Consider the following 27,897-nt stretch of genomic DNA (forward strand, 5'->3'; position numbering starts at 1 on the left):
TAAAGTTCCCTTTTTCCCTTCCCCCTTTCCCCTTTTAAATATTTAATAAAGTTTGTTTTAATTATAGTATACTCGTCTGTCTGGTCATTGGGGTGGTCTTGGGAAACTCCTCGAGGTGGAAGAGTTAAGAGGGGTGTGGCCCAGTAGCATATTCGGGTCCGCCCCCGGCCGTGACAGAGGTGTCAAGTAACGAAGTACAAATACTTCGTTACATTACTTAAGTAGATATTTTGGGTATCTATACTTTACTGGAGTAAAAAATTTTCAGACGACTTTTTACTTCTACTCCTTACATTTTCACGCAATTATCTGTACTTTCTACTCCTTACATTTTAAAAATCGCCTCGTTACTTCTTTTAATTTCGGCTTGTTTTCTTTTTTTACACTCCGGCTTGACATCGTTAAAAAAACCTATCTTGATAAATTGCGTCATCCAGATGAATGCGATTGTGGTTGGATGAGAAGTATAAACATACACCATTCCGACACCCTATTGGTTTGTATGCAATCCCCCCCCCCAGCTGACTGCAGATGATCAAAAGTTTGTTCGATAGCGCTGCAGAGATAAACATAAAAGAACCGCGAGAGCGATTAGAAAGCATGCAGAGCAGTTTGCTCTCGCGATGCTTTGATATCATCCACCATCTGTTTGTACAGTAACAGAACGCGGCAATCTGTCTTCAAATGGAAAAGTAGGAAATAAAACTCGCGCATCACTTTCAGGTCAGTTCACATTCACAAGCCTGTGTAAATGTATAGCTGGCTGCTGACACCAATCCATCTGTGTGATTTAAATAGTATAACAATACCAATTTATATCATGTAACTTCAGTTGTTCAACTTAAATGACATTGTGCTGCGTTGCGTTTTGAAGCATGGCAAAGATATCTAGGCTAAAGGCATCTGTTGTTTTGTATATGCTAATAACTACCCTAAATTTTATTTGCATTAACAAAACCTACTTAGCTGAATGCTTGAGTGTTAAATCAATCAAACAAATAATCATACATACAAACTTTTGCTTTTGTTAATAGACATCAGCTGTTTCCTTAAACCTGTTTCTACTTACAAGAAATACATTTAGTAATCTTCCAAAATTGCTTGGATTTATACTGACTAAAGTAAAGTGTACTAAAGTCCATTAGCTACACAAGTACAGATGCAGACATATATGCTATAATATATAATTGCATATTTGTATAATTGTAGTTTGTGTTGCGTTCAAAATACAATTATAAATGATAACAATAGCGTATTTCTATTCTCACACATACTATAGTTGTGTGATTTTGTTGTTTTTTAACTAAAGAGGGCACCACTGTAAAAGTTTGGCCACCAGCGGCTATGCTCTGAAGTTTGACTTTTTGCACCATTACAATATTTATAGGCAACTAGTCATCATATCTTCTTCTCTATAGAACACATGTTAATGCTCAGCAGTACACATATATGGTTCTTTAATGCAGTGGTTATCAAACCTTTTTTTTTTGCGGCCTCCCTTGTGTACAGTGGATTCCTTCGCGGCCCCCAAAAGAAAATGTATGACATAAACATTCTAAAACTTAAAATTTGAATTAAACAAAACATATTAAATTATACAATGTATTGCTTTTGTTTAGTAGCCTTATTTTTCTGAGGTTTACTTACACAGAATTTATAATAAAGTAATGTATTTCATAAAATATTATAAAACTGGGGCCCCTGGCACCATCTCACGACCCCCAGTTTGAGAACCACTGCTTTAATGTATTTGTTTGCATTGTATTAAAAAGCGTTCATTTTTAATGGGCATATACAGTATGTGGTTGAAACAGATAGCCTAGTGCAGGGGTAGGCAACATGGAGTGCCGATGTCCTGCAGTGTTTAGCTCCAGGTCTAATCAAGCAGACCTGAACAAACTAATAAAGGTTTATAAAGTCACCTGAAACTACAGGCAGCCAAGGTTTTATAAGGGTTGGAGCTAAAATCTGCAGGAAATCGGCACTCCAGGACTGACGTTGCCTACCCCTGGCCCTAGTGCATCCCACTTTTTTTTACATTAACATTTTTAATATAACACTATAGTTATTATGGCCTTTAGAAAGTTTTTTAGAGGAGATAGGGTAGTGCACAATAGGCCCCTGTGGTGCGGCCTAGGCTTTTTTCCGTAATGACATTTTTTCCTTACATTACTTTTACTTTTATACTTTAAGTAGTTTTGAAACCAGTACTTTTTCACTTTTACTTGAGTAAAAAGCTTGAGTTGATACTTCAACTTCTACAAAAGTGTTTTTAAAACCTAGTATCTATACTTCTACTTGAGTAATGAATATGAATACTTTTGACACCACTGCATGTACATATAGGAGAATGTAGTATGTAGCCCAGGAGATGCATTGCATTTTGTCGCAGTGCGTATGCGTTTCATGTCTGTGTACACGTACAAGTCAAATAAACTATGCTATCTTATACTCCCGGTTTTAAGGTACAAAGGTGTACTTATTGAAATAGTGCCACGCCAGTGACAGTCTCTGTACTTTCTGACAGTGTATGAGATTTCCAGTATAACCTTAAACCCTTTAACTGCCGCAGCCCTTTTTGAGTGGGGGGTTGGTGAAAAGGTGATATACACCTTTAAATTGATATAACTCTGGCTTTTTTTTTTTGGTCTAGAAGCCTAATTTTGGTTTTAATTTTGGTAATTTTTGGTTTTAAAGAAGACACTTCAACGTTTTTTAGGGAAGTGTCTGGAGGTGAAAATATATTTTTTTAAAGCAGTTTACATTTATTTGTAATAAATAAAAGTGCAATATAATATAATTTTTAATACATAAAATTGTCAAAAAACTGAGGTTTGTGCTGGTTTGCTTTGAGGTTTGCTGCATACTTGTGTCACAAATGAATAAGTTACAGTTACTGCATTATTATTACTGCTAAAGGTTTTGAAATATGAAAACTACATTTTTAGACCTTTCCAACAATATATAGTTTGTCGTGATAACATTTACATAGAAAATATTGAAATAAACGTAAGTGTCCCGCTGACGGGACAGCGCCAATTAACGGGTTAAAGCAGTAACTTCTAAGCAATGAAATAAAATTGGGTTTACATCCTCATTTTTTACATCCACTCTTTCCTTGTCTTAAGCAGGGGGGATTCCAACCAATATTACATCAGCAGAGAACATGCAGGTTGTTTATCTCTGAGAGAAGGAGAATATGGGCCCGTATACAGAGATGTTTCGATACTGATTGCCAGTGCTCAGTCTTGCTTGTTATTTCCAGGCTGGGAACCCCCACCATCTCCTCCAGCTACATTTTTTTACCTTCCTTTGCTTCTTTGTATTCAACTCCTTTCCCTCTTATGAAGGGAATTCAGAGCTCCAGCTGCCTTTCTGTCCTCCAGTACCCCAATGCTTCAGTGAATCTGTATAGAGTGCACGCTAGGCAGGCAGAGCGGGGTATTGTTTCACCCGCTTGGCCCCCTTCCAACACCTTACCCAGCTTTTGGTAAGCCTGTCTAGTTCCAGCTCCCAACCTTTTCTTCTTATTCTTTTTTATTCTCCTTGGCCTTGCTCTCCTCTCTCTCTCTTTTTGCCTTTTTGTCTTTTGTTTTCAGCCAACCGTTCTTCTACCCCCTTTCTTCTCTGCAGTGTGAGGCTGGTGAATATTTATTGATCGTGCAGGTATTGTGAATGGATGAATAGTTGGAGTACAGGAGATGAGGTATGTTGGAAGCTGTGGGAGAATTCTGAATGAACAATACGCTTTCCTTTACGAATGAAGAAAAGACACAGCGAGCTACAGATTCGGGCCGCTAGTCTGTGCTTGTCTCATTCAGATCCTTTCTTTATTATCCACGCTATTTTTCGTCTTGTTTTTTCCTCATTCTTTCCTTTATAAGAGATGAAATATGTTCGCGCGGGTCATATCTCCTCAGGGCAACTGAATGAATGAACTGTGGGCAAGTGGATTTTTTCTCCCCCAATTCATCCTTGTTCATCACCCTGGGCTTTCTAAGAGCCATCAGTCCCACCCGCTTCCAAAAGAGTGGAAATGGTTAACGATTCCATCCTCAACCTCAACAGATCCGCTTCACACCTGAGGTAAACACAGGTGACTAATGGACCTGCATTATCAGGTGTCACAGACAAGAGAGATATATTAGGTAACAAAGACAAAAAGAAGCAGATCCAAAAAGCCCTCACACAATATTACAACTTTAAACAATATGGCTGAAAAAAGTCTCAGGGGACTCTCGTATGTTCAAAGAGAGCAGAGCTACGGTGTGCCAGCAGTATTGTTCTTTCCTATCTCAGTCTTTTATATAAGTGTAAGATTTTGTCTCAGATTTAAACCAAATAGACACGATTTCACATTAAAGACTGACATACAGTAACAGCATAGAGGTACAGTAAACTTAATGTGGATGGCATAGTTGACATTTGGTCTGTGGAGAATTCATTTAAATTGATGTTGATATCTTGGGTAAATCTGGTGATAGTGTGAGAAATTCCTGAGATCTCAGGAATGAGGTATTTTAAGGAGATCATTTGAGAGCTAGCGCTGTAAAAACATTTTTGAGGTGGTGAAAACGTAAAAGTTAAATGCATTAAACTTCAGGACATTTTTTATTTTATTCAACATTTGGGCCAGGTAAACGGTCCCAAGCTGTCACTGGGGCAATACCCTTTAAAAAGGTCTACAGATATGTATAAATTTGGTACCAATATGTACCTTTTAGGTCCTGATAGGCACTCTTTGGTACCAGAATGTACCGTAGAGGTACTATTATGAAATATTTTGGTGAAATTCTGGACAAAATGTCTTTGGCCAAAAATATGTTTTAAATATATGCTTAATATATTTTTACATTTGAAAATATATGTTGATATGAAAGTTAAAACTAAATATTTTATTTTTTTATTTTTTTGTATTTTAAGGGCAAGCAAATACATTTCTAATTTTACAAACCATATGGCAAGAAATGTACGGAGCCCCTAAGGGGACATGGCGCAAGAATTAAATAAAGTTTAGTTTTGCGTGCACACGTAAAACTATCGCGTGCTCACGTGAAAGTATCGCGTGCTCACGTGAAACTATCACGTGCGCATGTGAAACTACCGCGTTTAGTTTCATGCGCTCACGTAAAACACGCGATACTTAGTTTCACGTGCGCGCGTGAAAGTTTCGCGTGAGCATGCAAAACTAAATACAATCTAATTATATATAAAATATATTTGAAGTTAAAAATATATTTAATTTGAACTTTTTCAAGCCTGTTAAAATTTTTCTTACAATGCGTAAATATATTTCCTTTGTTTAAATATATATATTTTTTTAAATATTTCAAAAATGGCCAAAAATATATTGGTGAAAAAAATATATTTTAAAACATTTTCCAAAATATATTTCGGCAAATATTTTTAAATATATTTAAAAACTTTTTTTGCCGTATGGGAAATGTGTACTTTTTAAAAGTGTACCGCCTCAATGACAGATAGGGACCATGTTTTTATTTAATGAGTAATGTTCAATGTCTTTCAACTTTATACCAAAAATAATAAATTAAATGAATACTTAAAGGAACAGATGTAGGATTGTGGCCAAAACTGGTATTGCAATCACAAAACTTGTGGCTAAAAATGGTACTGCAATCACACAACTGGTGGCCAATACACAAAATGACAACATGAACATCAGTTGAGGGCTGCAACTCCACTTTTTAAATGACAATATCCTGGCCAGGCCACTGTTGTGAGTGATATAAGTATTTGAAATGAAAATGATTTCTTAATGTCTAGTGACATATCAGGGCCATTTTATGATTAATTGATATTATTTCTTACATACTGTTCCTTTAAAAATAAAGTAGGTACAAGTAGATTGTAGCCATAGTAAGTGCTTACAGCTTGTGTTGTATGCATTTTTACAATACTGTGTCTTGCACTTAAAAAGTCAGAAGAAACAGAAACGGTAGTCTTTACATGATGCAATGCATGCTGGGAACTTTCAAACCCTTGTTTAATGTACAGTTGTCTGGAAAAACATTTAAGTATCTAACTCCAGTCAGCAAAATGAATTTGGTTGACTGATATGCTCACAATACATCCTATTAAAAATATTTGTTCAAATAACTGTATTACCTTTGTTGGAACACATTTAATTTGGATTTTTCTTTACACTGAGGACATAACAAGTAAAGTCTCTATATGAAAGCCACCATTAAAGCCTTCTTGGAGAAACAACTGTGATGTTGAAGATGTGCTCTGTCATCTTCAGAGTATGAAAAGGCAGGGCTCGCCAGTAAACACTGCTCCAATTGGACCCAGAAGGCAGAAATTAGCACAACGGTCTCTCTCACAAAGCCTGTCTCTCTCCTCATCTCTCATGAGGTTTGGCTGAAGACCATCTCTGAGCAGGAAGTTGTGGGTCAGCCACACAGCTGGACCCAGACAGACACTCTATTGTCTGTTTCCTCTTGTCCATGCTGGTGGCAAACGCTGTCGGAACATAACAGCGGCAGAAATGAATGTTTGACAAACAAAATTGTGGAATAAATCTTTTGTGAGGGCTGTAAGTCTTGTTTTTATTGACGATTTTAGTGTTCAATAGTGGACATGATCGAGTTTGATTTGTTTGACAAGGCCTCTTGAAGAACGCAGAAGGTCAGAGGTTGATACCGTCTCTCTGGTCTGTTTCAGTATGTTCTCCATTAGTTTCGCAGGGCAGGTCTGCTGCATGTTTCCTGTCAGCTGACTGCCCGCAATCACTCAACATCAGACCACATGGTAGAAAAGAGCAGACTTCAGAGCGGAGCAGAAATCTGCCTGATCAGCGGTTCTTCGCAGTGATTGAGGGAATAGCAACTTCTCATTTTTAGGGTTATTTTTCTGCTTGACATTTTTCCCTTTTTTCAGCGTTGATAACATAAATAAAACACGGGTTATACAGGTGATAATTAACATTTCAAGAAGTATCGGCATAATGCTGCATTTACACCAGCCACGGTAGAGGCGTCAAATGTGAGTGATTTCAATGTTAAGTCAATGTGAAGACGCGTCGACGCGTGTCTGGAGGTCTCGCGTCGCGAATGAGGCGTTTAGCGTGGCACGGTCTAGTTCACGCGAATGGCGCAACTTGAGCATTGCCTCGTGAAACGCGCGAGATTAAAAATTTGAATTTTAGTGGAAAAAAGTGCCGCATTAACCAATCAGGAGCTTGCTCTAGTGGTGAGGTGATTCCAGGAAGCGAGCGGAATCGCAGAAGCCCCTTCCATGACATGAATTTCTGTGTGAATGTCTCAATGACTAGAATTTCACGCGCGAATGAAGCGAGTAAACTGAAAATGTTAAAGCGGCAAACTAGACGCGGTAGATGCGAATTTGGCACCTCAAACGCGGCTGGTGTGAACCCACAGTAACAGCATAAACAGCTGCGTAACGCACACACCGACTTTCTTCTCCCTTTTCTCAAGTGCAGGGGCACCCAATAACTGTCTAACTAATACATATCAAACATGGCACAAGGCAAAAAGGTAAACTGTCTAAATAAAGTAGTCCCAGACTAATATGCATGTTTGTGGTGCCTTTATTTGAAAATGTCTTCTACTGACCAATTTTACATATATTGGTGTGATTTTTTGTCTGAAGACACACACTTCTTTGCAGGGTTTGTTTGTAAAACTACTTAAATCTCCTAATATAACTAAGGCCTAGTCCTGGATAAATCTAAACCCTGTCCATGAAACTGCCCTTAGTTTTTTAACATCTGTTTTCTTCCTTTTGTTTTATAATATCCTGAATCAACCAACAGTGAAATAAAATAATGAATTAACAAATTTGAGGTTACACCCATATTATAAAATCATGGTATTGTATTGCATTATAAAAAATGTGCTCACATGTGGTCAATTGTGCAAGTTAATTATCTTGGTATATTGTATTACTCGTATTTCTAATAGCATTGTCAAAGCATGCCTTCTCTTACAAGTGTGAAGACAAAATGTGCTTGTGTAAATAATTGTTTGCATGCTTTACAAAGTTTTGAAACCTTGATCAGGAATTCTGCTTTTATGAACCATAAACAAACTCTACATGTTCTCAACAGAGTTTGGTACTTTAAAATCTTTAAAATGTGTCAGGTGCACATTCACCTAACTAACCCCTGTTAGTAGTAAATAGCGATAGATTATATTTACACTGTAAATGCTATTTACACTAAAGACTGCTCCGACCAGACATTGGTGGCCCTAGTTAGTGTAAATAGTGTTTGCTAACAAGGAAGCCTATTTACACTGACTCCGTAAAAGAAAACCTTGTTGTTCCCTTTCAGTCGGTCACTTCGACGTAATGTTGATGACTGACGTATTGGGAACTCACTTAGAGGGACCAATCCACTACGAGTGTATCTAAAAGAGCCAATGAATGTTAGCATGCAGTATTTGCATCTGCTGACACTGCCCCGCCATGCAGATATTAATAGGCCGCAGGTGAACTGCATCTTTACTGTCGAACTTTCATCCCTTAGTCAGACCCTTTCTTTCCATGGGCAGCTGTGCACTTAGAACAGGTCTCCAGGCATGCTGCCTCCATTATGGGGTGGGGGGCCACATATTCTGGACAGAATTCTGCAGGCACTACATTAGTGCCAAAATTCCTGTATTGTAGAATTTGGTACTTCTTCCAATTCCAATAGCGAAGCATCTGGTGCCAGCCTTTTGATTAGCTGATCCTATGGTGCCCATATAAGTGACCCCTGGGGAATACCATATGTGTAATGTCTGTGGAGTAAAAAGTAAGCCCATGTTTTTCCCCCAGCAGAGTTATCTCTGAGGTCTCTGTACACTCTGTAAGCCACTCCAGAGACTTCGATATGCAGCAAAACCCCCTAAGGTTATTCCACCTAAGAAACCTCTTAGGGATATGGCTCCTCAGCATTCCCAGCTATGTCAGAAACATGTATGCTTCCCAGTGTTGTCTAAGGTAACTCAAGTGGGTTGTTTAGGAACAAGCAGTGATCGGCCTCCTTTGTATGAGGCCCTGTCCCGCCTACCCTTAAAACAAGAGGCGGGAGGCTTATGCAGGGCACTGGAAGAGGCAGCTTCCATGGTACTTTGACAGGATTCTTAATACGTTGATCATCGATGTGACCGACTGAAAAGGAATGTATTGGTTACGTATGTAACTTTTGTTTTCTGAAAGAAGGGAATGGAGACGTCACGTCCCGTCACCACAGGTGGCTCAACCACTGCTGATTTGGCCGGGTCTTAGGGCGCACTCACATTATCCAAACCAAACCAAACCATGCCCCAGCGCGATTGTCACCCCTCCCTACTCCCCCAGGTGCACGCACTCACAATGTACTTTTTATCGATCCGAGTCCGGGCGCGCTTTCGTCATTAAAATGCGATTGTTTTGAAAAAAGCAGGAAGTAAAGCTCTCTCTTAACACTGGAACCCACCGTAATGATAAGTCTGTGTTTTTTATTCGGAGTCGTTTGGTGCGCGATTACAGACAGCCTTCGCACATGTCATCATATTGCTTAGTTGATCTGTCACGTGCGCAGCTCGGACATTCACGTAACTCCGCTGCGCGCATCAAAAGGTTTTTACGGCGGCAGATGAAGGTGAGTGGTCGCGCAGCTGACGTCTTCACCTTTTGAATCGCGCTCAGGCGCGAATGCGCTCACACCACAGCCTTCCGCGCCTGAGCCCAAGTGAACCGCGCTCCGGCCCACCTCTGCAACCCGGCTGTGGCGCGATTAACCAATCCGCGCCCGGGCGCGGAACAGAGCGATCACACTTGTCAAACAAACCAGGCTTTGGGGGTCAAACGCGCCCGAGCGCGGTTTGGATAGTGTGAGTGCGCCCTTAGGCTCGGCTCCTCAGCAAAAAAACAATGATGCAGTTCACCTGCTGCCTATTTATAACCGTACGGTTGGCGTGTCAGCCATTGGCTCTTTTAGATACACTCGAAGTGGATTGGTCCCTCTAAGCGAGTTCCCAATACGTAGGTCTTTGACGTGACATCTCTGTTCCCTTCCTTCAGGGAACGAGAGTTACATATGTAACCAAGACATTCACCCTTACTAGATACAGCTCCTATTCCTACTTGTACACATGACTTTGTAAAGTGGACTTTGTTAGTTCTATGACAAAATGTAATATGCTCTCATGTTTGTAAGTCGCTTTGAATAAAAGCGTCTGCTAAATAAATTAATGTAAATGCAACTATTAATGTAATATAAATAGCTGCCCAAGCCAATCCAATTCTACCAGCAACCCTGCAGTTCCCCTCCTTTTCTTAATATTTAACTTATGTACTTGTAGTACATTACTATGGAGTAATTATATGTGATCTATAACACTAAGAATGTACAACCAAATAAACATCTTAGCCTTGAAATATAATTTAATTATTTCAAATTAAAATAAGCATCTACCCCCAAGATCTGTAAATTCTCTAAACTGAACCTTAATAAACAGTATTTTGAATGTGCCTTCTGCACCTTTGTGTCAATCATGAGGACAGTTCCTTTGCACATGCTCAGTGTGTATCGACATCTTTTCACTGGTCAGTTTCATTACTCATGCTGGAGATTCTGTGTGCCAGTGGATGATTGGCCAGTGACAAATCATCTAAAATGATCACTCAGGGTCCATCAGGCACAGTGAGAGGTGAATGGGGTCAGATGGGTTAGAGTCAATGTTAATAACTGTCTCAGTGATGCAGACTGATTCCCAGGAGAAACAGGTCTTTAATGTGAACTGCTCATTACTGGATCATAAGTCCCCCGCCAGCCTTTCGAACAGATCATCTGTGCATGCATTAGTATGTTTGTGTCCTGTCTTGAGAGCTTTACCAATACCCCATCAAACAGAGACAATAGCAGATTATGTGTTGATCATTTCAAAGAGATTGTTGAGTTTGGGTTAAATCGGGTCACATCCCTCCTACTGCTTCTCAACCGACAAATCTTTATACGTGTATATTCAACTCAATCACACATCTATTTCAATGAAAAGTTTCGCTGTTTGTCACAAAGTTGTTTTGTGCTTAAATCAGTGTTTTGCATGGTTTGTTAGGTGTTGCTAGGTAGTTACTTGGTGTTTAGTTGCAGGGTTAGGGTTAGTCCCACTTTTAGTTTGAGTCTTCAGTGTAAGGATTTGCTCATCTGCCATACAGAGAGTCATCACTTGAAAATGCAGTTTACAGGAGTTCACACTGCCTGTTATGCATCTTTATGCTGTTTCGTTCAAATGTTCATGTACAACCTTGTGATGGAGATCCCTACTAAACTGTGCTCTTTGTGATGTCTTTTGCAAACTTGAAAAAGCTGATTTCAGGCCCTGCCTTTTCTCTGAAGAACACATTGGTGTGCAAATGCACTCCAATGACCTAAGCCCTCAAATCCATATGTATCCACGTGAGAGAGGAAAGCTCAGGATATGGAGCTCCAGGAGACGTAGGTCTTAACTTCAGCCTTGTTTTAGGGTGCTGGCCTGTTCTCTCTCATCTGTTGTTACAGCTGCTACGGCCATGAGCGCTGCAGAGACTCAACCTCAACCCCTACCCAGCTCCTCTCCAATGGGGTCATCACCTCTGACCCCTCACCCCGGGGTTATTTGCTGAGACACTGCGATTAAAGAAAGCTGTTTTGTTCCAAAATCTTTTTAAAAAAGACTTCAGCTTAAGTCCTCTGTCATCGGTGCTATTGATGTGCTCTAAGTGAGCTGATTTGTGGAGCCGACCGGTCAGAAAACTTGCTAAGCGGCCTATGTACTGGATTAGCATGTTCCCATAGCTTTTGTGAGCTATAGCATAATTTCAGTCAACTACAAGGTGTTATAGATGATGTGAAAAATGATACCGTATGTACGAGCAGTTTTTTGTTTCAGCTATGCGTAATCAATGTGTTGTGTGTTGTGCTCGTGTGTATGCGTGGGTGTGTGTGTGTAATTACAGACTGCAGGTAATTTAACACCACAATCATTCCCTTAGGTGCATGGCTCATGTTATATCAAGAAGAGGGTTTAGGGGAGGGAGGGTCATAACAACAATAGGCCATAGATCTGCACTGATCTCCATCTAAACCAACCATATACATCTCAAATGGAGCGTGAACGCATTGTCCAGATTGGAATACCAGGAATGACTGTACAATTCCATAGTGTTAAATAGCCACACCTATATGGACATCTACATGCATGGTTAGAGCGTAACAAATGTATTTGCATTTAATTGTTTGAATAAATATAACCCTCCAGTACAGATTCAACACTATGATTACTAAACAACTTTAGACCATTGGAGATCTTTGATGTTTGGAGATTTTCAAGCTGTTGTTTTTCTATCTCACTCTCTCTCTGTCTTAGGTCAGAGGGCAGAGATGGAGATCTCACCGTGCAAGCAATTCATGTGTTCACATCCGTCTTCATTAACCGTCTGGAACTCCTCAATCCACACAGTGTAGATTCTCCCACTTCCAGCACACACAATCACTGGCTGGCTACTGTGAGCTGCCAGATTCTCTCTCATCAACACTCGTATACTCTCAGATTTGTTTCATCCTGTTATTTTGACTCTTCATATAGATGTTCACATACAGTAGTGCCAAAGTGCATGGCTTTGGTTATGAGGATCTACATACCTGTGCATCAAACTATTTGTGTAGTTCGCATTTATTTCAGCTATATATGGACTAACATTTTAGGCTTGGTTGAGTTTTGGATGGAATTATGTTGAAGCATACATTGAGGAAGCCATATCTAGGGACCAGAATGCCACAGAGACTTGATCATAGGTATCACTACTATATATAAAATCATCCTGCATAACGTAAAAAAAAAATTCTGTGCAAGTATAAGCTTGATATCTTTAATATTGACAAAGTAAGGCCATGTCAAAGAAACTGAAATCAATGTCAAATCAATGATTGAAATCAAACTTAGACGCACATGATCTTAGAATTAGATTATGAGCCTGGATTTCACAGAGGCATGGTTCCAAATTTCAGTATTTTCTTTTGAAACTGTTCATTCTAGTTGCCTTAACTGTGCTGTAAAGGGGACATATCATGAAAATCTGACTTTTTCCATGTTTAAGTGCTATAATTGGGTCCCCAGTGCTTCTATCAACCTAGAAAACGTGAAAAAGAACAACCCAGTAACTTTGTTTTAGTCAACCATACTCTGCAAGCATGTGAAAAAAATTGGTCATTCAGATTTCGCTCCCTATGTGACATCAAAAGGGGATCTTAATTAGGGCCGGGACTTTAACGCGTTAATTAAGATTAATTAATTACACAAAAAATAACGCGTTAAACATTTTTAACGCATTTTAATCACACTTATTTTTGCACCGCGGAACATTTCTCATTGGATGAGTTTCGGCGGACCGATTATACTGGAGCACCAGCTAGCGTTCATGACTTCAGACAACAACAAACCACAGAACATGAGCGAAGAAGCTGATGAGATCGCTTTGGATGGCCCCGTGGATGGGAATTTTTTTTATAAAAAACGAACGGATGGAAGGGTCAATAAGAGCTTGGTTGTGTGTAAGCTATGCAACAAGGAATTCACATATCACCGCAGCACATCGAGCCTCAAGTATCATCTCAATGCAAAACATATAGCAGCTAGCGTGGACATTAGCCCGACTCTGAGTACAACGACTTGGTTGAACAAAAATAAACAATATTTTGTTGCTTAAGCTTATGTGTTCAGTCATTAATCAAGGTATACTAAAAATCCATGTGAAAAAATAACTTCTCAATGTTCTCAGATCAAATATTTATATGTGATTAAAATGTGATTAATTTTGATTAATTAATTACAAAGCCTCTAATTAATTAGATAAATTTTTTTAATCGAGTCCCGGCTCTAATCTTAATATAATAATACCACCCCTTAATCTGCACTATCCAACCAAGGCACTGGCATTTAGTACAGAGAGAGAGAGAGAAAGAAAATAATTGGCAGCACAGTTTAGTTTTAATTTCAACAAAACACCATTATGGCGATCAGTGTTTGCATAGCTCATTTGCATTTGAGGGGACACTAGGGGTGTAACGGTACGTGTATTCGAACCGGACCGTTTCGGTTCAGGGCTTTCGGCACGGTGCACACGTGCACCGAAAGGCCGAATGCATTTTGTGTGCGCCTGTGCGGAACATAATACGTGCGTTTCCGCACGAACATATTAAGTGGCGGAAGTCTCCGCGTTCAGCGCAAGTCTTCTGTCAAACATATAACATAATTCGGCCCGGAGAAAGATTTTTATTTACTTAGATGTATATCCGTTTGATTATTGATGTAAACGTTTAAGTGTCGTATCTAAAAGCGCATGTTAAACGCGTGTCAACGCGCTGCTTTGTTCTTTCAAAAGTGCGTGAGAGGATGCGCGCCTTTCGTTGGTACGCATTCATGAGACGCGCTTTCTGTGACAGCGAGAATAAGGAATGCGTGATCAGATTTTTCATCTGCACATCACGTCAATCATATCATTGTGCCAATGCGATCAGCTGGTCGGGACAGAGAAGAGCTGTAACCCGGGGTTACTCAGCTGTCACTCAGCTGCGGAGGGGTTCGTTACAGCTTACGTTGACGACACAAGCAAAGATTAGGAGAAACATGCAAAAGATCAAAGATGGCTAGGTATGCAACTCACTAATCTCAAAATGAATGTATAATAAGTATATCATCATGTTGCTTGCTATGCAGTTACACATAGAGCAGTAATATTATTTTTATACAGAGATGGTACATAGCCAATTCAATACTGTGAGTTAAACAATCCAAAATAAATCAAAACAGAAAATTTTTGGTGGCAAAAGTGTAGGCTAATAGTTCATAAATGTATTCGGGAATTGAATTTGTTAGTTCAAGGTTTCAGTAGAAAAAGTTTAAGAGAAGGTTAAGAAAAGAGTTACCTTCTGTTATAAAATAATGTAAAAAGAACTTTGCAGTAGTATTTTATTTATTATTTTTTCATTTTATATATATTTTATATGTTATATTTTAATAAAAAGTGTTTAAAAAAGTGTAAACAAATTGTAAAAAAAAGTTTATAGTAATAAACAACCTGCAGTTTAATGTTTGCATTTCTCCCTTACTGTACCGAAAATGAACCGAACCGTGGCTTCAAAACCGGGGTTCGCACCGAACCGTGATTTTTGCGTACCGTTACACCCCTAGGGGACACCCTTAATTTTTGAACACACCAATAAAGTGGCAATTTTAACTGCTGTAATAAATTATCTATGGGGTATTATGATCTTAGACTTCACATACACACTCTGGGGACACTAAAGTCTTATTTTACATCTTAAAAGTCTCATAAAAGTATCATCTTAAAAAGTCTCATAAAATGTCCCCTTTAATGAAATATTCAAAATGACCACAAGGCTCAATTTGATACGCTCTGTTCCATGCTGTATTTCTTAATATAAGCAGATTCACTTATATGTGGGTAAACTGATGACAGAATGATAACAAAAACAGAGAGAGCATAAGAGACTCCTATTGGTGATTTGGCTGAACTCACTGTGAACCGTGCCAGATTTATTTTCTCCAACCTTTCCCTCTCCCAGTGGGAGCCAGATTTACACTGCCCCCTCTCTGTACGTGTGCTTTTGGGGGAGAAGCCTCAAAGACTTGTGGGGAGGCCGACAGCAGAAAAGAGGGATGATGGGTATTTAGAGGGGGGTCTTTTCTTTATGGCTTCACAACTGAACTTTAACCAACTCTTTGCCATAGAAGCACATCTCTCGCTCTCTTGCTCTCTCTCTCTCTCTCTCTCTCTCTCTCTCTCTCTCTCTACCCAAGGCCTTAATTCATCTTCTGAAACTCTCTCTGCTAAGCAATCAGAGGGAAACGCCTCAACTTATAGATTGGGGTCCCCCAGAAGTAGTAAATGTGTATCTTCTGTCATCATTCATCATGGTATTGTATTCATAAGAGTAGAGGTCAGTGGCCTGGGTTGAGGGTAATGATTCAATGCGTTACGGGGGGGTTGTGCAGATTTTTTGTTTGTCTTTATGTAAAAGGTGTTGAATGATATTGAAAGACCCTCCGTGCTCACTGTGGTTTGGTAACTATGCGGGCTCACGATGACTGGATTCAAAGGGCAGTATGCCATTGTGCGTATGTGGATAACAAAGTGATTCATTAGGAAGTGAGTGACACAAAAAGACCTGATAAAACTATATTGCGTTGTGACTAAATTATCTGTAATCTTTTCTAAATACAGTGGTGTGAAAAAGTGTTGGAAAGCATTGGAACAGTGGTGAACCTACGCAGGAGTGGCTGCCCGACCAAAATTACCCCAAGGTATCCAAGAGGTCAAAAGACCCCACAACAACATCCACATAACTGCATCCAACTAACTGCTCTCACAAAAATGTTTATGCTGAAGGAAATCAAGGATTTTAATGGGATTTTTGCCTTCAAAATCAATCATGCCATACATTACAGTCAGTTCTGTTTTTAGCTGGTACAGATTGAACTGTTCCGTGACTCTGCGTTAAGCTAGAGAACACTTGCGGGATTTTTTCCTGGTATGTTTGAAACTGCTAGGGGTCAATCGAATCAAATGATGCAAAAATACTGATGTCATTTAAAGCCAGCTAGAAGGCGCCGGTGACACCAACTCGAAATCTGATCTGGTTAATGCAATGATTTAATTGCCATTTATCTTAAGCTGAAGGCGCCTGCACTGCTCGTTCTGAAGGCCTAGGCAGATTTCTTTTTCCCTGGTAACACATGATTGGATAAATGCTCTATCATAAATACTGGAAGCAGTGCAAGCAGGAGAAAAGTAATTAAATAAAGATAATAGACTATTTTGGGATTCATTTAATACACATTTATGGAAAATATTTTAAATTGTAAATCAGTGAATCAGATTAGGCCAGGTGAGAAGGTTTTGCTGGCACTGACGGCCTACCACTGAGAAAGATACAGGGCAAAAATGGCCTGAATGGCAGAGTTCCAAGACGAAAACAGCTGCTGAGCAAAAGGAACAAAAGGCTTGTCTCAGTTTTGCCAGAAAACATCTTGATGATCCCAATAAAATACTTTGTGGACTGGCGAGACAAAAGTTTAACTTTTTGGAAGGTGTGTACGATTACGTATAGTGTAAAAGTAAAAAAAGAACATCATACCAACAGTAAAATATAATGTTTTGCTGCTTTAGGACCCGGAAGTTTTAATAACAAAGCTATTACTACCTACCTCAGTCCTGTTTTCCGACAACCCTCCACCACCCCAACTCCCCACTCTAATCTGTTTTTATCCCACTTAAGGATGGGGGAGTTCTCCGGGTTTGGGCAATACCCCGGATTCGAGCTTCACTTCGAATCCAGAGCCCTCCCCCAGGACAACATGCCAAAATATGCTTACTTTCGCAATCAGATTAGATGTAAGGGCGAACTTGTGAAGCTGTAATAAATGGAACCACAAATTTTGCTGTATACCAAAAATTCCTGAAGGAGAATGTCTGGCCATCTGTTCATGACCTCAAGCTGAAGCGAACTTGGGTTCTGCAGCAGGACAATGATCCAAAACACACCAGCAAGTTCACCTCTGAATGGCTGAAGAAAAACAAAATGAAGACATTGGAGTGGCCTAGTCAAAGTCCGGACCTGAATCCTATTGAGATGCTGTGGCATGACCTTGAAATGCTCGAAAACCCTACAATGTGGCTGAATTATAACAGTTCTGCAAAGATGGATGGGCCAAAATTCCTCCACAGTGCTGTAACAGACTCATTGCAAGTTATTGCAAATGCTTGATTGCAGTTGTTGCTGCTAAGGGTGGCCCAAAAACAGTTATTAGGTTTAGGGGGCAAGCACTTTTTCACACAGGTACATGTGAGTTTGGATTTAGTTTAATAATAAAAGCCTTCTTTTAAAAACTGCATGTTTACTTGTGTTATCTTTGTGTTATCTTTTGTAAAAAACCAAAGAGTAAAGCCATTTTCTTCAGTGAATGCTGAATTTTAAGGCAACCAGGTGACTTATTTTTTTAAGTTGAACTAACAAATATTTTTATACATAAAGATTTACTTATTGCATAGTACACTTATGCAAATTAGGACATAGTGTCATTGTTTATGCCAATGAATACACTTGCACTGTCCTACAAGTTGGACAGTGAAGAATGCATCCATGTTCAAAGTGCCAAAAGCTAATATAAATACTTTTATACACTACTGTACTTCTGCATGTACGCTGGCACACCTACTGCGCGCACCCAGGGGAAGTCAAGCGCATAAAAGGACCAATGGTTGAAAAGGAGAACATAGTGTAACACCCATTTGAACATAAACAGGGGGATCTCCTTACGGAACAGAAAAAAAAATGCTCCATCCAACTGTGCTGGGAAAGGTGGATGAGGTCAGAGCACTTTCATTGGTGGAAAAGCTGAAAAAATCATTATAATTACTGTAATTACAACCAAAGCCTTTTTGCTCCCTCATTCAAATTGTGAAAGAGGAAGGTGGGGTTGCTTTACCTGAATAAAGGACACACACACACTCAAGCAAACACTCATGGCACACGTAAACATATGTAAACAGACACCGAGCACAGCGTACACACACACAGGTACAGGCATGCAGATGTATAGACAGGCATTGGCTTGCTGACACACATGATGGCGGTCTCAAATGCACACACATATACACTAAGCAACACAAATACACATGCCCCACAAGACGAAGATGTCTTTTATCATATTTCACTGTGTTGTTGCGAGTGTCAGGGTAACGTTGATTTATGAAGTCTCGTGTCCTCTGCTTGCTGTTTGTATATCTGTTTTGCTGTGATACTTCATGGGCTTCAATAAAGGCCAGTACATTGGTTGAATCGTGTTGGTGGACTGCGTTCCTGAGTATTTTGGCTAAGCCATTTTAAATGGAAATTCAGACTTCCTTGTATGAAACAATAGGGTGTATGTGATTGTGACATACTTTGGATAATTGTATTTTGAGTATTTTAAGTACAATACTAATGTGCAACTTTCTAATGGTTTTGCAGTTTAATATATGGATATCTAAAACACATAGGCCTACTCTAGTATGTAATATAATGTGTACTGTTTAGTTTGTTTGTTTGTATATTTATTTCTTATTTATATATTTAAAGGAAAGATTCACCAAAATGAAAATTCTGTCATCATTTACTTCCATGGTATTCTTTTTAGGAAGCTTGGTTACAAATATTCCTCAAAATATCTTCCTTCGTGTTCATCAGAACAAAGAAGTTTATACAGATTTGCAACCACATAGGGGTAAGTAAATGAGGACAGAATTTTCTGTAAATATTTTATACATTTTGTACTGTATCAATGTCACATTCTAACATATGCAACGTATTTATATATGAAGAGTTTGGTTCCAAAACTCAATAAATCCATTTTGACTATAATTTCTGTAAAAACATGTTTTCTATATCAAGAAAGTGACAAGATGAAAACCACTATTTTGTAAATAAATGTTACAAACTTTCTCATAGCATCTTTAGGTTATAAAAACATAAAAAATTCAAATCCATAATTTGATGTTCAAAGATTTATTATTATAAAAACTGATTCATTTTCCACAAAATGCAATAAATCCATGACAAGTTTTTTTTTTCAAAATGCTATAAATCTATTGAATCAATATATAACTGTGCATTCATCTTTGCCATGTTATATTAATTTAGTTGACTAGTGGTATACACTGATTAAAAAAAACATTAATGGCATTAATCAAAACACTTTGTCATATTAAGAACTGTCATTGCTGCTGTCATCCTTGGGACGTCGTCGCTGAACTTTTTTGACAGCGATCAACTGTAAAATGTTTTTGTCCTGCTCGATTTTTGTTGACTTTGAGTAAAATAATGAAAAGTTTTTCATAAGATCCCTTGTGGTCAATGTGTTAGCATGACAGAAACTTGATGCTGTCGTGTGAGAACAAGCAACAGCCGGCATTTTTCCTTCTCCCGAGTGCCTCTCGCTTAAATTATTAGATTTTGATGGCTTACGTTTCTTCCCCGTCACAGAAAACCACCACAGGTTTATCAATGTCAACAAAAGTATTATTTTGTTTTTGTTTGTTTGTTGATCACGAAGTAGAAATAAGATGAGGAAAAATAGGATTTTGTGTGTATTCAACGCGCCGCCATTATAGTTTACAATGCGTTGAATGGTGCGCTGTCATTTGTTGAGCGGATTTATTGCATTCTGCAAAAAAAGGAGGAGTGGCGTTTATCGCGTTCTGGGGAAAAAAGGTAGAAAAGATGACAGAATAACACGGCGGATATTGGATTTTGCATAAAATTAAGAAATTACTTTTTAATACTGACCAGATACAATACTGATTTGGGGGGTAACTAACTTTGTTTTTAAATGGCGTTTATCGAGTTTTGGAACCATATATTATATTTAATACTACAAATAAATGTCTCAAATACTGCGTGAATTTGAAAATACCAAGTTTGTATAATTTCATTTTAGTCATCACTATTCCATTTCAGTTTCACTATTAGAGTTATTTTTGGTCATTCAAGCTGTACACATTATTCAACCTCAGTTCATCATTAGAGCTCTGTTCTTACGGTAAACCTAGTGAGCCGCCGACATGAATCTTCCTGTAAGTCAACATAGCCACGTTCCTGACACAAAAATTGTTTCACAAGCTAGGCCGCGTAATTATACTGCATTTTAAGACACTGTGCCAAATTCTCAGGCATAATCAAATATATCTTTAATGGAAATGGCAATCCCAGAATTCATTGTAAACTCATCGAAGATGGCAGATTATTATTGTATGAACTGATTTTTTTCCCAGTATTTGTGTGTGGTTTATAAATATTTTGTGGCAGCAGCTCATCACACAGCAGTTTTTTCCAAGTATTGCTCTTTAGACCATAGTTAGATCTGATACCCTGTCTGATACTCAGTGAAATCCAATGCTTCAGTCATATTATCTGCACCACTCAAAGTGTGATGATTGACCTACTCATCGAGAAACCCAATCTTTTCAAGCTCTGGCCTGCATACAGAAAAGAAATCTGACAGTACCCATTTGGGTACCAGTATATACCTTTGTGGTAATAATATGGACGCTTTAATTACAAAGTTGTATTTTTGAAAGGGTACCGCCCCAGTAGGGGAGAGCGGGGTAAGTTGTCACACGGGTAAGTTGTCACACTGTTAATAACTCCAACACTAGAGGCTCTATCTCAAAAATCAAATAGCCACTTTATGTGACTTCTTCTTCTATAGTGAACTTCCTGTTCACATGTGGTCAAGATCACTGTAATCTGAGGTTAGCACAATTTTCTTATTTTTCTGCTTAAAAAGTAAAAAAAAATCACTTTACATTTTATGCAATACAACTTTGTTAGGTGTGAATGTTTAAAATGATTATTTTGCACAAAATAGAGGAGACCGTAAAGTGTCTTTTGATACTTTAGCTAAAGTGATATGATGAGCTAAACTTGAGATTTAGACAACATTAGCACACAAGTAAGTATGGGGCAAGTTGTCTCAATGACTTTGGGGCAAGTCGTCACATCTGACAACTTGCCCCTGTACAAACAAACACATCGAACATGCTCAGAAAACATGATATAGAAAAGAATAAGCCTCAATCTAGCAAAAAGCTGTTTCAAAAGAATGGGAAGCAGAAATCTGGACCTATGAAAAACAAGGCAGCTAAAAGAAGAAAAATCATGCAAGAGTCATCATCAGATGATGAAGAGTGCTTCTGCCTCGTCTGTGTAGAGCCATTTTCAAAGAGTCGTCCAAAGGAGACCTGGGTAAAATGTGTAAAATGCAACAATTGGGCCCATGATGCTTGCACCTCAGGCCAGGCAATTTATGTGTGTCAGAATTGTGATTCTGGAGATGAGTCCTATTAGTCATACAGGGCATCTGTTTTGTTCAGAGGTTAAACATGTTAAGTTAAGCAAGTTATCTGCAGCGTTCCATTCAGTTATCTGGTTTTATGTGAAAGCCATAGAACATTTGAACCAAAGTTCAAAGTAAAGTGGTCTTGCCACTTAATTGAAATGTGCATTATTTGGATTGAAATAATTGTTTTTCCAGATTCTCCAGGCACGGATGTTTATATTTCCAGTTTGGTTTGAGTTTAAAAATTAAAATCAATATTCACAATTAAGTAGTTGTGTTCTTATTTTTAGATAATCTAGTGTGACAACTTACCCGCCCTAGTGTGACAACTTACCCTCCGATGGGGCAAATTGTCACAAGTGCACAGTCACTATTCAACAGTCTACAACTCTGTAATGAGATAAGATATAAAGATGTTATGAATACAACATATGTGCCCAAGACTTCCTTCTTTCATTTGGTATGAGATTTATACCATTTTGATGTATGGTGCTCAGTAAATGTTAGACAGTGTGAAAAGTGTGACAACATACCCCGCTCTCCCCTACCTTTTTCTGAGAATGTGGTGTAAATAATCCGACTTCAAAATGGTCTCTCAACAATTTTACGTAGGAGGGGTCGAGTGATTATTTTGTGTATACTGAAGAAGATAAGTCTAATCATTTTGCTAAAAATTATATTTTGTTGATGTTTCGTTGTGTAAATGTTTTAGCCTAAAGGTTGAGTAAACTCAAAAAAGCTGTGCAAGTTATTTTTAGAGCAAATAATTTGTCTATATATTTACACAATAAAACTATTTGTTGGAAAAAGTAAGTAACCTTTTCTAACTTTTGAGTTAGTTCAACTTTTTGTAATTGTTTTAAAATTGTTGAGTTAACTAATATTTTGAAATAACTCAAAAACTTACTTTTTCAGTTGAACCAACTTTGTATTTCAGTTTACAGTGAATAATTTTATATACAGTAAATAACATAAATACAAAATATAGGTTAATATATATATATATATATATATATCCTTGCATGGCTAGGAAGCAAAACTTGTTCTGTATACCCCTAAGTTGATTCAACTTAAAACATGGGGTAACTCGCAGCCCTAAAAATGTCAATTTTGCCTTGTTAAAATGCGGAACAGGCAATTAATATTTTTCATACTGAACGTAAAAAGTCTCGTTCCAGCAATTGTTAGATTAACAAAACATTTCCTGTTCTACAAATGGTCAGTAAACAATGTGAAAAAACTTTATTTCACACGAGCTCACATGTAAATCAAAAAAATATTTTTACTAGTGTACACCCCCCTAATATTGTACTAAGCTTGATACACTTGTGCTGTCTTGGTTAGCAAGTCAAAATTAATCCTAACAAGTGCTGACCAAAGGCATATGTGTTCCCCTTCCTGAGTCTTGGTTCCTCTAATGTTCTTCCTTCTTCTAACCTTACCATCTGAAGGGATTTTTCTCACCATTGTTTTCCTTGAATTGCTTATTACGCATTTTAAGGCACAAAAATAAGAGTTTGGTAGAAACCTAGAAAAAAACAGAATTGGAAGTATTTTCCTAGTTTTGCCAGTTGTGATCACGTGTGTTACTGAAGGGTATGTACTGAACTGTATTATAAAGGCCATTGTTGGCTGGAGGAGGGGATGGGGCTTGAGGAAAATACCTAGAGTTTTGCCTCATGAGCTGTGGTGAGAGGAGCCCACTAAACACTAATTGTATGGGTGCTTGGGTCCACCTTTATAATTTTGTCATGAATTTTAACAGCTGCCCTATGCCTTACTTCCATAAATAGAAATGTACCTGCTTATATAAACAAATGTATCCTCATTCCAACAAAGAAACATCTCAGATTGCTTCCTTACATACACTGTGAAAAATTCCACTTTGAATAAACTTGTATACGATTCATTTCAAGTTTCTTGACTAGTAAGTTTATAATTTATGATAAAAAAAATGTACAAAAAAGTTAAATAAGCTCAAAGAGCAACAATGGTCCGATTCACAATTTTACATTTTCTTTGGTGTGTAAGTGTGTATTAGTACATGTTAAGGATATGCAATAGGTACAGACCCCAAAGTAAACGATGTTGGAGTTATCATCTCCAACATAAATCTCTTTTCTTGGACTACAACAAACACACGGATTGTAGGCAACAGTTTACTTTACTGGGATTGGTAATGTAGACAGGTGATTCTCACGAAACCATTGAAACACCACGGCACTAATGATTTTAGCTTTAAAATGTGTAATATAGTAACATTAAAAAGCATCAGAATTAACACAATACTGTGTTCTACCTTGCACAATGTGTGATTTCAACATAAGAATTTATAATTGGAAATTTTATCTCATTTTCTGCTGAAATTCTTATTACCGCAATGTGTCCGGCTGTGTTTGAACATGCGTTATGTTGTAATTTAATCAAATTAACACAAAAATATTAAGAAAAAAATAAATGGATGTTTTGCTAGACTACTTTAGATGACAGAAAATATTTACTGAATATTCATGTATAATAATAATGAAGAAAAATTAGGAAAATGATGTGTCCATGCCTGATGTTCTCATCCTCTGCAACACTTTTTGAGAACAGTTTAAGCACACATACAGAATTTTAATAAAGTTTGATTTTGAGTGACCAAGCACATGGACCAGTTACTTCAAGATGGCTACCAAGTAAGATCATTTTTTACAGTTAATTTGAAATATTGTCTTGTCAGAATGCTTACACGACATTTTGATTATCATTACCGCAACAGATGCTTATTAAATGTTAATTTAATTAATAGAAGCATAATACTTTGATTTTAAATGCATGTGCAGAATCTCCAAATTATGTTCTTTCAGGTTTGTCATGTCATTTTGAAAATATGTCAGTGTTGATGTTTTCTGACTGTTGCGGTAATGAGATTTTTTAGGACTATTTTTTTTTAATTATGTTACAAAAAGTGTTAAATGATAAGTAAAAGTTTTTAAATTAATGTTCCCATTTACTCCAGACTTTGTTTTTCAATGTCTGGTGGGAAAAAAGTAAATTTAAGCAATTTTTACATTTTCATGCTTGACATTTTTAAAACCAAGTTTTCGTGAGAATCACCCAGACAAGACCCGCTTTGGACTCACAACCTGTAAGTTAACTCCTGTTAGCATTGCATTGTGACCAAATTTTTTAAACATGGTAAGGAGCGTCACATTTCCAGTGTGATATTCAGGCCAATCACAACTTACTGTACAGGTCAACGGGCCAATCAGGGACAGTTTTGTACAAAATCTGTGCGTTTCTGGAGCTACAAAAAAGTACAGTGTGTGGAAAATAATGCAATAATGCAAAGTTATTTCAATTAAATTTTTTATAATTTATAGCAACTTCTTAGTGTTTATATAGGTTCACACTATTTCATTATATCTTAACCACCAACACAAAATTGCACTACTGTCTCTTTTTTGGCGGCAACAAATTTGCTTTAAATACACAAAGTTCTAACAGCCAGAAAATAACAAACAAGCTAAACATTAAGAGTTAAGAGTCCGACTAAAACAAACACTGATCACCATAATGGTGACTTTAAATAAAACAAAGCCAACATCTAAACTTAAAGGAATAGTCTACTCATTTTCAATATTAAACTATGTTATTACCTTAACTAAGAAGAGTTGATACATCCCTCTATCATCTGTGTGCATGCACGTAAGCGCTGGAGCGCGCTGCGACGCTTCGATAGCATGTAGCTTAGCCCCATTCATTCAATGGTACCAATCAGAGATAAAGTTAGAAGTGACCAAACACATCAACGTTTTTCCTATTTAAGACGAGTAGTTATACGAGCAAGTTTGGTGGTACAAAATAAAACGTAACGCTTTTCTAAGCGGATTTAAAAGAGGAACTATATTTTATGGCGTAATAGCACTTTTGGGAGTACTTCGACTCGGCGCAGTAACACCCTCCCTCTCCCATTATGAGAGGGAGAAGGGGAGCGGACTTTTCAGGCGAGTCGAAGTACTCCCAAAAGTGCTATTACGCCATAAAATATAGTTCTTCTTTTAAATCCGCTTAGAAAAGCGCTACGTTTTATTTTGTACCACCAAACTTGCTCGTATAACTACTCGTCTTAAATAGGAAAAACGTTGATGTGTTTGGTCACTTCTAACTTTATCTCTGATTGGTACCATTGAATGAATGGGGCTAAGCTAAATGCTATCGAAGTGTCGCAGCGCGCTCCAGCGCTTACGTGCACGCACACAGATGATAGAGGGATTTATCAACAATTCTTAGTTAAGGTAATAACATAGTTTAATATTGAAAATGAGTAGACTTTTCCTTTAAGTTTAAGTTAATAAATGATTCTACAAAATGTAAAATGCAGTTGTAGGTTTCAAACAGAGATGGTGATAGAGAGGATAAAGTCAAAAGTGTCAAAGCTTTAAACACCGTTTCAGTGTTACTTTTAACATTCTGTGGTGTTAATGTAACACTGGGGATTTTGCTGTGTGTCACACAGTAACTTTTACTTATCTTAAGTTGGAGAGTTACTGAGCAGCATTCCAGATTATCTTTGCCTGTCAATTAAAACACATAAGAATCTCATAATGCAGAGTCAACAAAAATTCCTATATGCAACCATATTCACACTGCTTCACCCCAGCACTGTTTACAAGCAAACAACCATCGGCGAGATCTGAAGTGGGCCACACAGAATACAGCACACGACCCTATTATATTATTCTCTCACATCTTTGGCCTCATGCACACTGCGTTTATTTATACAGCAACTTATACTTGAGACTTTATTACACTTAACACTAAAACGTTTAAGTTGCTGGTTGTGCAAGGGAAATCAGATTCAGTACAGTAAAGCTGTGTAATGTAGATACTGACCTAGTAAAGTCATTCAGTCTGTGCTGTTGAGTTGCAGATGGCTGGTGTTAGCTTACCACAGTCTTGAGAGTAAATTCATACGAGCTAGTTGTGCACGTGCACGCATTGTTGTCAATCATAGAGCTTAGATGTCACCTGCTGGACACAAAGAGAACTGCAGGCAGTCGCCCGGACAGGGTTTAGATTAATCCAGGGCTAGGCCTTAGTTATATTAGGACATTTAAGTAGTTTTTACAAACATACCTTACAAAATATTATTTAATACACAATATTGGTGTGCTTCTTGACACAAAACAATGGCACTGATGTATGTTAAGATATGTCATTGCTAGATATTTTTAAATTAAGGCAGCTCAAACATGCATTTTAGTCTGGGACTAGGATAAGCCCTAACCACCCCAAACAAGCAACAAAAATCTTGAAAAAATTTCTTAAACATTAAATTCAATAAAATTGGCTGATTTGTTTTGCTTGTTTTATGCACAAAATCACTTAAATGTGAAATTTTTGGTTTTACTTTTTTTTCTTGGGTCGTTTTGCTCATCAAGAAAAAGCATCTTAATTTAAGAATTATTTTTTGATATTTTTACTGAAAACACTAAGAATTTTTTTTATTGAAAATCATTTTTTGCAGTGTATATTGATAGAAATTTGAGAGGGGCAAAGAAATAGCAAAGAATGAGATTAGGAATTATAAAACTTTTGCTGCGAGCACATGGGTTGTGTGCCAATTCAAGCTTTTTGAATTTTAATTGATTTACTAAAATAAAATTTTAAATGTGATTTAAATGAAATTCAATGCGTGTTTTCAGTAATATCTGAAGATATTAATAATCATTGCTTGAACTGCAGGTCTCATTTACTTTCTGACAGACATTTACCCTGAACAGTTCACAGCATGGTTTGTCCCACAAATCTTTCTAGGATTGGATTTGACATTGTAACTTGAGAATATAGGTCAGTTTGCTGTTGTTATTTAAATGTCTTTACTTTCGAAGGCCTTGACAAGTTTGTACCGTAGTACGTGTGTACTTAGACCTTTTATTATGTTCACAATGCCTGGCTCTTTTTTTGTTACACTTGACAAATAATGACCACACCCGCATAGGCCTTACATACTCTATATGTTACA

At 37.8% G+C, this 27,897-nt stretch overlaps 1 long non-coding RNA gene across 1 annotated transcript; it reads right to left on the reverse strand.

Moving 5' to 3' along the window:
- Window positions 1–5,973: 5,973 nt before the first annotated feature.
- Window positions 5,974–26,849, reverse strand: LOC141362529 (uncharacterized). Its single transcript, XR_012368284.1, has 2 exons — window positions 26,766–26,849; window positions 5,974–6,483 (listed from the first exon to the last, which is right to left on the reverse strand). It is a non-coding gene; the product is annotated as an uncharacterized lncRNA (long non-coding RNA).
- Window positions 26,850–27,897: the final 1,048 nt, after the last annotated feature.

Source organism: Misgurnus anguillicaudatus, unplaced genomic scaffold (assembly GCF_027580225.2).
Source record: "Misgurnus anguillicaudatus unplaced genomic scaffold, ASM2758022v2 HiC_scaffold_28, whole genome shotgun sequence".
Taxonomy (NCBI): Eukaryota; Metazoa; Chordata; class Actinopteri; order Cypriniformes; family Cobitidae; genus Misgurnus; species Misgurnus anguillicaudatus.